At 33.6% G+C, this 15603-nt stretch overlaps 1 long non-coding RNA gene across 1 annotated transcript; it reads right to left on the bottom strand.

The window, feature by feature from the left end:
- Positions 1 to 1608: 1608 nt before the first annotated feature.
- Positions 1609 to 2292, bottom strand: LOC147621249 (uncharacterized). Its single transcript, XR_015269882.1, has 3 exons — positions 2177 to 2292; positions 1996 to 2076; positions 1609 to 1804 (listed from the first exon to the last, which is right to left on the bottom strand). It is a non-coding gene; the product is annotated as an uncharacterized LOC147621249 (long non-coding RNA).
- Between the last annotated feature and the right edge of the window lie 13311 nt (positions 2293 to 15603).

The following is a 15603-nucleotide window of genomic DNA, read 5'->3' on the forward strand; positions in this document are numbered from 1 at the left end:
GTAGTTTTATAAAGCATTATAAAATAAAAATCTCTTTATTTATCAAAGATTAAGCAAAAAAGTCATGCATATTTAAAAAGAGGGCCAAAAGTAGTCAACGTACATCATGTTCAAAATAAATAGTACTTCAAGAATATCTAAATGTCATGGGATTATGTTTACATCTTCTAAACTAATAGGTGTGGATTGTGCATTGAATTTGACTTTCTTATTGGCAATAAGCCAATGCACAATGTCACAAATCATAATGTCACTCCCAGGCCTTTTCGTATCCATTGAGTAGTTTTTGAAACTAATATTCTCCTTCTTTAGATTGACATATGTACTCTTGAGAGAAAAGTACATGTCTTGGATTGTATGCACTCTCATGTACTTTAATAAGATTGTCTCCATATCCTCCTCTAAAATGTGGCTCACCTACATTCATGATAATAAAATATATAAAATTTTAAAGCATATTCAATTTACCTAAATAAAAAGATTCAAAATAATAAACTTATCAATGATAAATTTCTCTAATATAATATCACTTACTTGTTGTAAAGGTTCACATGATGCCTCTACATTTGATTTTCCAATGTGTTCTAAATCCTATTTGAAATAACAAAATCAAACCCATCATGTTAAAAATAGAAAAATCAAATCCATTACATTAAAAATAGGAGAATCATAACATTATACATCTATCTACTTTAAAATGGTTGTTGGTATAATATTTTCACCCTTTTGGTGACTTTTTTCTTCCAAGTGAGTTTTCATCTTCTCACTTACCTTTGGAACAAGCCAAAAACTAGCATTAATAATCACAAAAGTAAAAAGAGAAAGAGAAAAAAAATAGGAGTACAAAGAGATAGTAGAAAACTTTTGTAAGTTTTGCATTACCTTTCTCTTTCTTTGACTTTTTCTTGAAACCCCATTCGTAAAATTAGCCAAATTCAACATTGGATCCTACTTGTACAACAAAATATTAGAAGAAATATTGACAACTTATCACATATACAAAGAAAAACTCAACCAAACCTTGTCTTCACTTGTCATATATACTCTCGCTTCTTGATTTCTTATGGCTCTCACTCTTTTTGATGTGTCATGATGTAGTAGCTCAGTAAAGGAATAATTATTCTCCTCCATTGTTGTATTATAAGAATCCTAGTTTATAAGATGTTATCAAAATCACATAGAATTCAAAAAATAGTAGTCTTAAAAATCTTTATGTGGACTAAGAGAAATACACCTCATCGGATATATAATCTTGCAACCCTTCAAACCTCTTTGTCCCGAATATAAAGTTATCCATCTATATAGAAGAGCATACCTTTAATACAAAACCAAAAGAAATCCTACTTAGAATAAAATCAATTATATAATACACTTACATTCTCTATAGGTTGATTATTTTTTATCGCATCAATGTAAGGAGAGCTAGCTTGAATCTCAAAGTTTGTCTATAAAGTTCACATTAGTAACAAAATCTTTTAAACAAAACGTTCAAAACATGTAACATTGCATAAGTTACTATGCATGATGATTCAAAGGAAAAACCATTATACATTCTCCTTATGATACATCTTTCTAGCTCTTACCTCTTCATAAGAATGATTATATGCTTGAAGATTGAGTGTTGGCTTTAAGACCATGACATGTAAAATAACATAAAGTTAAAACTAGAACCACATAAATATATAATATAAACATACCCATGTAAAAAAACTGCTTACATAGGAAAAGAAAATATCAAGTTTAGTTCTTTTACCTCTTCATTAGAATTAATATTCCCTTGAGGAGTCAATGCAAGCTCCAAGACCTATGAATTTAGACCAAATAAAAAAAGTGATGAACTATGTATTAAGCTTCTTAAATCATATATATATATATATATATATATATATATATATATATATATATATATATATATATATATATAATACACACACACACACACACACAGTTGAAGCATACAATTTATGGTTTAAAAAAACTATAAAATATACTTACATGAAGTGATGAGCTAGCATCCATGTCATTACTTGCTTCATCTATGGATTGAGTCATCCCTTGTGCTTTTAATGTATCCTTCTATCAAACACAAAATGTCAAATGCATTAGATTAGTTTTAAAATTATCAATCCAATTATTAGTTTCTAAAAGAACATTCAGCATAAACATTAACACTTACATTGTCCTTGATACTCTTCTTCTTATTGTACTTTCTATTTGCTTGTCTACCTGAGACCCACCATCTATAGATATCTTCCTCCAACCAAACATATTCAGCTCCAATGAACTTTAGAGTTGCAATCTCATGATGATGCTCACAAATAATTCTCTTGTGCCTCTTTTTTATGGCGAAGATCTTTAGGAGTCTCAACTCCCTTAAACCACCTTTGTAGTACAAGGCGGTAGTTGCCAAGCAAAATGGCATGTTGATCCTTGAAGCATTTCTCTAATAATTCTTTCCCATAGAGCTTGTTTTGGTCTCTACTCACCAATCTAGGTGCTCGAAACACCTCATCATATGTAGGTGTAGGACTAACACTTGCTAAGACTTGCTGGCCAAGAGCGTGTGAAAAAGGAAGTTCCTTATCTTTAATCTCCCCATTGCCTGCATAACCATGTGACATAGAAAACAATTTGCATAACATGCATAAACCAATTACAAACACACTAGTATATCTTTATATATAAAAGATTACAACATTTAAGATCGTTAAAACATGTGTACCTTCCTTTGAGGTTGGAGAACTTTGAATATCCTTTATGATTGTGCTCATGAGACCCAAGAAATTTTTATCTTCACACCACATTTTCTTTAGCATTGCTACTTGCATGTCCACATTTGTAGTTGCCACCTCCAACCTACATAAATTCATTCCAAGGAGAACATATTACATGCAAGCACATCAATAGAAAACTATAAGAAATAAAATGACATAAGCTAAAAAACACTCATTGAAACATACCAACGATTCATAGAGTTGCTTAGGTTCCAAAAGTACCATTGATGAAACTGAGCTACGATTGCCATATGATTGGAACTACCTTTGCTTCTCCCTCTATTATCATGCTCCTTGTTTTGATAACTTTCCATTTATCATTAATAGGATACACATGACCACCAATCCTTCCAATCATTGTCCTCCATTTCTACCTTCCATCTATTTTCTTGATTATGAATCATTTTTAACCATGCTACTTTCACTTGTTTTGTTGTGTAACTCACTACTCTAATAACTGCATATTTTAGATCAGTTGAGGAGCATAATACATCAAAAATTGGCTTCAACTGAACAATATCATTCACTTCTAGCCAAGGTGGAATGCATCCAACACAGCCTGGCTGAATCAAGTGTGTTCTCAATCTTAGGTCTTTTATCTCATATGCGATGTTTTTTTTGCCATGTTGAAAGGGAATAAACTTATGAAGTAAAGAACTAATAGGCCTTATGCAATCCCATGTGTATGGCAAATACACATTTTGTAACACACTCACGCCAGTGGTATAATCAACATCTAACCTTTCAAATCCTCCCTCAACCACAATACATTGCCTGTAGTAGTTGGCTCCAAAAAGTAGCCTTAACTCACCATTACACTGAAATGAGAAAGAATATCCCACCATGGAGACTAATGTTACATCTTCATCACATCTCACCACAACTTGATCCCTAATATTATAGACCTCTCTCTTAAATAGGAATTTCTTATATTCTGTTACTCTCTCAATCCCCCAGTTTAAATACTGCTCAGCATACCTTCTTTCTTCAACGGTTACATCCCTGTATTTTAGCTTCTTCCCTGCAATGACAATACCTTTTTCATGAATTGCTCTTTGGCATCCACTTGGTATGGCATTCATAGTAGATAAGGTCCATAATTCTTGGCCTTTACAATGGATGATACATGCATAATACCCAATGCATGCCACTCAGGACATTCATAATAGCCATCTTTATCTACTAAGTATCCATCTGGAAGAAAGAGCTTGATGAAACTCTCTGAACATTCTTTGGTGAGGCAAAAGTCTATCAACATCTTTTTGAATATACATAAATACCCATGTAAACAATCTTCTTCGGTGATAGTTTGCATAAGAGATTTCATTGTCCTTGTTGGTTTTGATGTTTGCATAGATTGAGACCTTACGCTCATATATATAACACCAAAATCCATCATGGCTACCATGATGTAAAATATCATCCAACAATTCTCCGGAACCTATATCCATACATCACAAAGTAAAGCATCATTACTATAGGTATGAATGTAAAAGGAATGTTAGTGAAAGAATAATAAGTGAATAGAAACATTCATCATACTTACAACATGCTCTAATGGGGCTGAATTTGGCCCGATGAGCTCCTCTGACCTTACTCTCCAAGAAGCGAGCATGACTCTTATAATGTCAATTTATTCTTGTGACCATCCATTATCAAACGAGTGTAGTTATAAAATGCTTGGGCAATATCTATGAGCAAGAGACCCAAGTCATAGAATTTCTTAGGGATACCTTTGACTTCACACAATATATATGGCAAACACCATTGCACAAATTTTTGATTTTCTTCTGCCTTATAACTCTCAAAATACTTGCTAGGAAACCTCGGCCATCGACCATATTGAATCGAATAAGGTATCACTTTTGTCATTTTGTGAGTTGCATCATCTATTTCTCTCCTCACTTTATTGTCCACTTCTCTCATTAGACAATCGATATACTGCAACCGGACCTTTAATTTTCTTGAAGAGAATAATCAAAAGACTTATAAATTAAATCAAACATCAAAACAATTACTTGAATTAAATTAAAAATTAAGGCACATATCAAAACATAAAGCCAAGGAAAAGAAATACATCACCATCAACACAAGGCAACACAAGACTGGGTGCAATCTTCCCCCCCCAACGTGAGTGGCTTCTTCTCGCGTGGGTATTTTTATATATTCCAAAAAGCAGGCTTTAAGCCAAAAATAAAGTATACATCCATATTTGGACTTTGCCATTTAATTAGCCTTTGTCCTCAATTTACCTTTGTCCTCAATTAACCTTTGTCCTCAAACCTTCTAAGGTTTACACTATTTTTCTAATACAATAATCTAACTTGTGCACATATGCACATTACAAAATAAATCAACTAATGCTCGTACGCACACTGTACAATAAATTGACGCGTGCACACACACACATTACATTGATATCAAAATAATATCAAATGCCATAATACAGCCACAAAATATTGTGAGATCGGTCCACACGCCATGACTCAATCCACCATCCATGCGACACCTAAATCGATACCCTCGCACTGTGCAACACCTAAATCGGTACCCTTGCACACCTCATCACCTAAACTCATAAACATAAACCACATCAGTAGTAACAATCAATTGACATCACATCAATCAATCCTAACGTGTTCATGATGAGAAATAGGCATCATAAAAAATATAAATCAAATATTAAATGACCATGATTATCATTCAAATAACATGGGTCATAACAGTCCTCCCTATTGGGAATCAACTGTCCTCAGTTGTACAATCAATGAGTGGATGGCTTCATGGCACAAGTGGTGGATAAGATCATCACATCAAACAATTTCTAAAAAAAAATAAAACCAAACAAATGAACGCATGTAAAAGGGATCTAAGTGTCCCATACCACATAGGTACCTTCCACATACAAACACTCGTTGGTAAAAGATAGAAGACATAGATACGTCTGGGGTAGGTATGTAAAACCAATATAATGTCCCATACCATAGATTAATTCCACACGACACTACCTTAAGAATAGAAGTTTGAGACGGAGTAGCTAATTCCCTCTGAAACTTTTATTCCGACATAACTTTTCTCTATCCTCAAAATTAAACTACAAGTCTTATTCTAAAAATAAATTAGGTCGAAATAGAAATTCTTATCAACTTAGAATTGAAAAATAATCACTTACTTTACTGTCAATAACTTGATGAATTTTGGGGATTTGTTCTTGATCTTAATCTTTGATGAATTCTTGAGATTTGTCTTTGATCTTAATCTTATACTAAATTCAAAAATTATAATCTTTGAATAGGTATATAATTCTTGAATTTGTAAATCTTACTTGTGAAATCTAAAGGGGATCTTGATCTTAAGCTTAATCTTAAACTTGATAAAATTAAACATCTTGTGCCCTAGCTGCTAGCAAGAACTTGATGAATCTTGGCTTAGATTAAAAATACTTGAATTGACGAAAATTGAAAGATCATAATTGTAATTCTTGAGTAAATCTTGTTCTTAAGGGGTTTAAATCTTGTGGTTGACTTAGAGCAATTCTTGGTCTAGAAAGAATCTTGTACTTGGATAGATCTTTAAACTTAAATACTTGAAAATTTAGACAAAACTTTACTTGAAAGAATCTTGTACTCAGATAAATCTTAAACTAGAACACTTGAAAATTTAGATAAAACTTTACTTGAATTGGTATAAACTTCGTAATTGTGATTGGCATACAACTTAAGCTTGGTTTCTAGTCACTTGAGAACTATTTCTTTACTTTTCTCATCATCACTAAATTTGATGGTGAAGCAATTGATAACTTGAATCAAAGACTTGAGGAACTTGCTTGGCTCTTGAATCTTCAAATTGGTCTTAATCTTCTATGAAATGTCTAGCAATCATTTTTTTACTTGAATTGGGGCAACTAGATCTTGAAGATAACTTTTGCTAATCTTGTCTTGATCTTTCTAGTTAGGTCACTGTATCTAAAATTCTTTTCAGGAGCTAAAGTTTTCTAACTAGGTCTAGAAGAAAAGAATATTCAGAAAACAAATACAAAAGCAAACAAGAAATTGTGTACAATAAATAATTTTTAACACATACCTCCACCTTTGGTTAGTGTGTCGAGTGCGTTAACCGCTTCGGTGTCAAGCTGTTCCTGGATAGTACGATGGTGCGGATATTCACCCATTTTTTTTTGACAATTAAAAGAATAAGAAAAATTTAAAACAAGAGAAAAGATAGGGTTTCTTATCTCATATGGAATGTCGAACTAGATGAGAATCCTGCCAAGTTAGCTCAATATACAATATGCATAATTTTTCAAGAAATAATAAGCTTGAATAATTAAAGCTTCAATCACTTGTGCAAAATTGAAGTAACTTTACTAAATCATCATTGTTAGTTAGTTCATCCTCATGGTCGACTCGTGAAAAAGCTTACATAAAGATCATATTCCACAAAGCTTATTAAAAAAAAACAAAGCTTTATAATAAAAGCTTTTTCAAGTATTTTTCAGCCTGAAACTATGAGCTCATCTAACCCAAATTTAGAGAAAAGGTCATATATTTATAGATATGGTCTCCTTTTAAAAAAAATCAAAACTTTATACTAAGCTTTATCTCATAAAGCTTTTAATATTAGATTTATTAAGCTTATTAAAAAGCTTATGAAAGCTTTACTTTTTTAAAGCTTGTAACCTAGCACGCCAAAGGCTGGAGCGTAAAAAGGAAACAGCCCACTAAAGAAAAATTCTCACGGCATCTCTTATAAAAATAAAAATAAAAGTAAACATTGGAAACTTATAAAGCTTTTAAACATAAGCTTTGTAATAATCAAAGCTTTTAGGCTCAATAAGCAAAAAGGGCAAATCTGAAAACTTCACTAAGTAATTAGCACGGATTCTGAAAATTCTTCCCTGCCTTGAATTCGCAGGTCTAACCGCAGCCAGCCGGATGGAGAAATAAAAACAAAATTCAGCGCCTACTGAATTTCACACAGCATCTAATTTAAAATAAATAAAAATAGGTATTTTAAGCTTATAGCTAATATAAGCTTTGTAATAACAAAGCTTTTAAGCTTTTTTTTTAAAAAAAACACAAATAAAAATTCCTAGCCCCCTGAAATTCACAGCGCCAGGCGTCGCCGGCAGGGTGGGAAGAAATTCAGCGCCTCCCTGAATTCGCAGCTCACCGCCTGGTATGAAGGAGATAGAGAGATTAAAAAAAATCAATTAAAAATTTATATATATATATATATATTTTAAAAATCTATGAACTGACCCTTAAGGATGCGCAGGGGCGCAGGCCGTCGGCCGGATGGAGAGAGAAGTGCTGGGTCTAAAAAAATATCTCCCCCCCTCTGAATTCGCAGAGCTGGCCGCCGGGGTAAGAAGGAAGGAAAGAGAGAAAGAAAAAAAAATCAATTTCATAAATTTTCTTTCACAGAGCTTATTTCTCTATAAATTAGCTCTTGGTGAATTATACACCATCCATTATAGATTACTTCCTCCCTCAATGGTTTAGCAATTGGATTGCTAAGCTGGATTGACTATCAATTTTGAAACCCATCCATACAGACAGATCACAAAGAGGTCAAGAATTTAGCAAAACCGCTTTTCAATTTTGAAAGAGGTTTCATGGTTTCAGAGAATGGTTTACCACCTTTTCTTTATCCTTTGGGCAATAGGTTGATGGAGATTTATTATCCAATGGTCAAAAACAAGCTTCATTTCATCCATACATAAACAAAAATCAGTAAACGTCTTCTACTTCAATTAAAATTCAAAAAAATTACCAAAATCACCTCTCTTTTTGTCTCTTTCACCTCTTTTTCACGGCCTCTTTTTGTCTCTTTCACCTCTTTTTCACGGCCTTCAAGAAAATTAAATTTCACCAAAGCTCTGATACCACTGCAACCGGACCTTTAATTTTCTTGAAGAGAATAATCAAAAGACTTATAATTAAATCAAACATCAAAACAATTACTTGAATTAAATTAAAAATTAAGGCACATATCAAAACATAGAGCCAAGGAAAAGAAATACATCACCATCAACACAAGGCAACACAAGACTGGGTGCAATCTTCCCCCCCCAACGTGAGTGGCTTCTTCTCGCGTGGGTATTTTTATATATTCCAAAAAGCAGGCTTTAAGCCAAAAATAAAGTATATATCCATATTTGGACTTTGCCATTTAATTAGCCTTTGTCCTCAATTTACCTTTGTCCTCAATTAACCTTTGTCCTCAAACCTTCTAAGGTTTACACTATTTTTCTAATACAATAATCTAACTTGTGCACATATGCACATTACAAAATAAATCAACTAGTGCTCGTACGCACACTGTACAATAAATTGACGCGTGCACACACACACATTACACTGATGTCAAAATAATATCAAATGCCATAATACAGCCACAAAATATTGTGAGATCGGTCCACACGCCATGACTCAATCCACCATCCGTGCGACACCTAAATCGGTACCCTCGCACTGTGCAACACCTAAATCGGTACCCTTGCATACCTCATCACCTAAACTCATAAACATAAACCACATCAGTAGTAACAATCAATTGACATCACATCAATCAATCCTAACGTGTTCATGATGAGAAATAGGCATCATAAAAAATATAAATCAAATATTAAATGACCATGATTATCATTCAAATAACATGGGTCATAACATATACTTTGAAAACAAGTTCAATGCTAATATGTGCATGCAATCATATACCAAATCAAGAGACACGTCAAAGCCATATAGATCATAAAGTCTCCATAAACTTGATCTACCTGAAAGACTTGCCTCTTTTAGTATCTCTTCACATTGAGCTTGGGTGCTTGCTCGCTCTGCAAGAATTAAATGTTTGGACATCTCTTTGGTAGATCTTTTCATTGGAGCATATATGAATTGATACCTGTTTTGATCATACAAGTACCGCCCTGAGCTTGCACTGTCCAAAGTGGCTATTGCTTTGAAAGCTTGACCACCTTCTTTACATGATCCAATCTTGCATTGAGCTGGATGGTCTCTAGTCACCATCATTAGCATAGCACGAGCTTGGAATCTTTGGTTATAAAAGTGGTCATATGCAAAGATAGATGACACAGGATAATTGAAGTGTAAGTCAATTCCATGTATGAAGAGACTTTCCAACTCATCCATCAAAGGTTTCATAAAAACATGGAAAAGTTTGCTCGAGCTTCCAACAACTTTCTTGCAACAACTGAATGGAATAAGTAACACAGTGTCACTCCAATCAAAGATTTCTTCCCACAATTGAGAACTTTGATCTCAACCACACCAGGAAGCCATCCCAATGTAATAATAAAGCAAAGTTACGTGGATCTCCCTGTCCATTCAAAAGAAGACACATTAGGGTGTGTAGTAGTATGTAACACATTAAGGTGTAGTAGTATGTAACACACTTTAATATATATAACGCTAGAGAATATACATATAACAAAAGTCTTACCTTACAAAATCTTTTGAGACCTTGTATTGGAGCTCGACAACCCTTACAAATAAACTTGTACATTTGCTCACTTTTATTCCAACCCTCTAGAAGTGCTTCTGATTTTAGTGAAGAAGGCAATGCTCGTTTACAATGGACATTATCACATATCAAGGGCAACTCAAAATATGATTGTGGATCCCAAAAATCATAAATTTTTTTCGAATCATTAGAGCTATTAGATACCAACCATCTCTCTTTATTTCACCACATTTCCAACAAGTCATGGCACAAAGATCTACTTTTCGCAACAAGAAGCTTCAATTGTTCACCAATGGGAACATAAACGAAACATAACATATCCTTTCTAAGCTTGGCACACTTTGAACACTTCTCACTGCATGTTAAGCAATCACGCTTTAATTTTTTCTTACCTCTTATTGCATTGACATTCAAGAGTGTCGCCAATGTAGTTGTCTTCTTTACTTGGTGGATAGAGCTCAGCATCATGTATAGAATTGTCTAATCATTGGCATATTCTATATTGATTTGCATGAACCATACCAAGTGTCGAAAACATGGTATTTAACTGCTCCCAACATGTGGGAACACTTATGCCATCTAGATCTCCATCCCATGTTTCTGGCAACTGCACTAATAGTTTACTCAGGCTTGGTGTATTGATTTTATCTTGATCTACTCTATTCCTAGAACCACCCATGTCTCCAAATAGAATCCTAAGCATACTATCTTGAAATTCCATTGAAGCCTGATGTTCATCCCAAAGTGCTTGCAATTCAATCACCCTCTGTATGATTTTATCAACCAAAGACAACTCCATGTCAACCTCCTCCTCCTCCTCCTCCTCCTCCTCCTCCTCCTCATTGGTGATAATGTTCATCATGTGTATCAATAAACACATTATTATCATCTTCATGCATCATCCCATGCAAAGGTCCATTGTCTTCTTCTCTAAGTTCTGAAGAGCCAAATCTTGAAGTTTGCAACCCAAGATTTGTTGCAATAGTTTCAAATCGCTCATCAATTAGCATATGCCTTGCATAAGTTGATGGAGCAACCATTCTTCCACCATGGCAATATGTTCTACATCTACACCACACTTTCCTTCGTCCAATAGATGAGTTGGGTGGCTCTCCATGCATCGACCTATTATTTTCCATAGAATTAAGCTCACTCACATTTACCAAAACCGATGGATGTATATTTCCACGTAAGTCTTGGTGTGACAATGTGAATAATATGTCCTTCTGCTCACATCTTCATAACCAAGATGTGAATGCCTGCACTTGTAATTACATTTATATCTCCGTAGACTATTATCTATTGTTGCCATTTGAAATGGAAATGTAGTATTGTTATAAAAATACAACATATAACATCTCTCTCTCTCTCTCTCTCTCTCTCTCTCTCTCTCTCTCTACTTTGTTAAAGAAAGAATCTCACACAACGGTATAAGCTAATCCCACACAATGATGTAAGCTAATCTCCTTTGAATTAATAGACCAACATGGGTGGAAAACATATATTCAAAACATATTAATTAAAACACTAACTATACATATTATATATACATATACATATGTATATATATATATATTATATTAAATTATACATATTAATTATTATTCGAAACATATTAATTAAAACACTAACTATACATATTATATATACATATATACATATATATGTGTATATATATATATATATATATTATATATATATATATATATGTATATATATTATATACATTATACATATGTATAATGTATATAATATATATACATATATATATGTATATATATATATATTATATATACATACATATATATACATATTATACATACATACATATATATATATGTGTGTGTGTGTGTGTATACATATGTATATAATTTAATATTATATATATTATAATATAGTAAAAAATTTAATTAAATTAAAAACAATTATGAATTGTAGCTTACCTGGCCGACCGCGCCGCGTTGCAGATCGAGGGCAAAACGAAATATGGCCGGGCGCGTTAATGCGTGGCGTCGATAGCTAGGAGTTGGCCGTGCAAGCGTCGACCAAAGCTGGACGTGGCCACGAGGGAACACCTGCTGTCTCAATAGCGCAGAGTAGTAACACCAAGGCAATAGCTAGTAGCTAGCCGCAATTGTAGGAGACACGATCAGCGGGCGCGCGAGCTGCAGGATGGAGCTGGAGCTGAAATATTAAATGAGCTAATCTCACACAATGGAGCAAGCTGGAGTTGCTAATCCCACACAATATTGGAGCTGGAGTTGAAATGAGCTGGGCAGATGAAGCGGCGGGTAGGTGTATAAACGGGCGGGAATTAATTAACAGCTAGAGTTTCCATCGTATATCACGAATTATATATATATATATATATATATATATATTATATAGAGTATAATATATATAATATATATATATATATATATTATATTATATTATGCATATATATACATATATATACATATGTATATATACACATATATTATAATATATATGTATGTATATAATATATATATATATATATTATATATATATATATGTATGTATATATATATATATATTATATTATATATATTATATATTCTATATTCTATATTATATATATATATACGTGTATATACATATATATTATAATATATATATATACGTATATATATGTATATATGTATATACATATATATATATATATATATTATATGCATATACATATATTATACATATGTTAGACCCAATCTGGCAGCTCCTCCTTGTGATAGAAGGAAACGCAGACAAGACACGACATGTTAAAGAAAATTGATATTATTATTTTTTTGTTCTTTTTTCCTGTGATACAGTCATAAGTTTATTTCTTTAAAAAAGCTTTTGCAATTCACTCCAATGGTCTATTATCCGCCTGGCCTAGCTCCTCCATCCATCATTTCCCCTGCTCCAACCCCAGCAGGGCTAACACTAGAAATGTTGAGAATAGCTAATAGGGAGGGGGTGGTTGCGGGCATCACGCTCCCAGCCCCAACTTAACCAGCACTAGGACCCTAGTGATAGTTACCAACTCAACAAGCACTAGGACCCTAGTGATAGCTACCCCCACTAGGGAAATTGAGTAGCTAAATATCTCAAAAACTTGGGGGATGACCATCTCAAAAGAATAGACATGGAGGTCCCCATCCAAATATCTTATATAAATAAGAGCTTGAGAACAATCCAAGGCGACCTTTGTCACGTAATAGCCTCTTCTCCTAGAGACATTGCTGGTCTCTCTTCCTTCCTCTCTTCTCAAATCCAGATCCCCATTGGCACCTTGCTTCAACTTAAAAGACCCTAATTTTGAGAACAAGAGAGGGTTTTTACTTGTGAATGACGAGTGGGATCATGTTGCAGCCGAAACCACTCTCATGTTACCATTTCTAGTAGACTCGGCATGATTTTCGTCGACCTTTGTCCATGCCCATAGCCGTGATCTGGTGCTCAGATACCAAGAAATGGCGACAACCAGTCGGCCAAATGAACTAGATGGTTTTAAAAATGGGAAAAATCTAATGGATTCTTTTTTAAAAAAAATCATGAAAAACAAAGATACTACTTATATATATATATATATATATATATATATAGAGAGAGAGAGAGAGAGAGAGAGAGAGAGAGAGAGAGAGAGAGAGAGAGAGGTATTAACATCGGTAGAATGCAACACGAGGGCATATACGACCAAGGATTGGACTTGAACTCGGGTGGATCATGGCCTTTTTAAGGGAGAGAGAGAGAAGCAGTTTTATGAATTGCGACTTGGGGTAGATAAATAATAGCTTTTGTGAATTGTGTACATATACACCTAAATAATCCAAAATATATTTTATAGTCATATAAATATATTTATAAAGATAATGCAACATATATTTTTAAAACCAAAACAAATATTGATATAAAGTGTAACCTGTTATAGCTATATAATGTGCATCCAATTGTACACTTGCAAGCTAGGCTAATGGTGATCGAGATGGGTGCCTCTCCAAGCTACACTGGATCTTGTAGGTCTTAGGTAATCTTATCTTTGATCATCTCAAGACCTTGTAAGCACCTATGACTGAGGTATGACTTACTCACAAAGTTATCTTAGATCACAATCATCTCTAGTCATCTCACATTGACTAGATCTCTAGTCATTTCTAGTGACCTTAGCTTTGATCCAAGATCTTATAAGCAATTTGGTGTAATGTTATTAGACAGGGAAAACGCAAACCAAAGTCATGGAAAGAATTCCAAAAGCTGATCAAGAAGTATTTCTTGCCTCCTTCATATAAGAGAAAGCTAGATATAGCAATGGGATATTTTTACACAGCTTGAAAAGGAGAACATATTAGCGTATGTTGACAGATTTTGGCAAACTTTATTACAACTTCAAGCTATAGAGAAAGTGTGAAAAAGAGCAAAGGAGGAAGTTCATAGTAGATCTGAAGCCAGTTATTAGATCAGAAGTGATCATGTTTCATCCTCGTTCTCTTAGCAATGCCATCTCCTAGCAACAAACTGCGGGAGAAAAAATAGATTTTCAAGGGACACTACAGTGATAGATTCTCATATTCCTCACTCTTCTCGATCTACACATTTTGAGAAGTTTCAGCAGCACGAAGACAAAGTAGAGAAATATAATGGTCCACAAGTGAATGGAAAGAAAACTGAAGCTGCAAAAAAGACCAATAATGGGGATCAAAAACTTCGTGTGATTACATGCTACATGTGCGATAAAGAAGGACGCTATGCACATGAGTGTCTAGAAAAGAAAAAGAATAAATTTTTGGTCGTGAACATGATTGAAGAAGAATACAAGGTGACCAACCTAAACAAGAGAGTACTCCCAATCATGATTTCTACCACTAGAGAGGTAAGTCTAAAACTCATACTTATGCATTATTTAATTTTTTTAAATTATTATTAAAAACTATAGTTAAATTCAAATATAATAGTCGAAGATAATTCAATGACTGTTATGTACTGTCTATATGTGGAAGAAAATACATATTAGACCATCACTTTATTAGGACTTTAGTGACCTAACAATGATGTACCTATGTTTATCGACGACTGATCACCTATGTTTATCGCGACTGATCACCGAAGAATGTATGTAACTTATTGTTATTTCACATTCAACCTTTAAACTTTAACACCTCATTTAATACACTTTCTTCAAATTATTCTCTTTTCTATTTTAAATAAGGTTAACTAGGTGTCTATGAGAGATACTTGTGTTAGTGTCTGTGAAAGATACTCATATTGGTGTATGTGAAAGATTCTCTTTTGATGTCTGTGAACGGATAATCTAAGTGATATTTATTTGTGAATGGATAACTTA

The sequence above is a fragment of the Cibotium barometz genome, chromosome 30 (genome assembly GCF_041138505.1).
Source record: "Cibotium barometz isolate CiBa-2024 chromosome 30, ASM4113850v1, whole genome shotgun sequence".
In the NCBI taxonomy this organism is placed as follows: domain Eukaryota; kingdom Viridiplantae; phylum Streptophyta; class Polypodiopsida; order Cyatheales; family Cibotiaceae; genus Cibotium; species Cibotium barometz.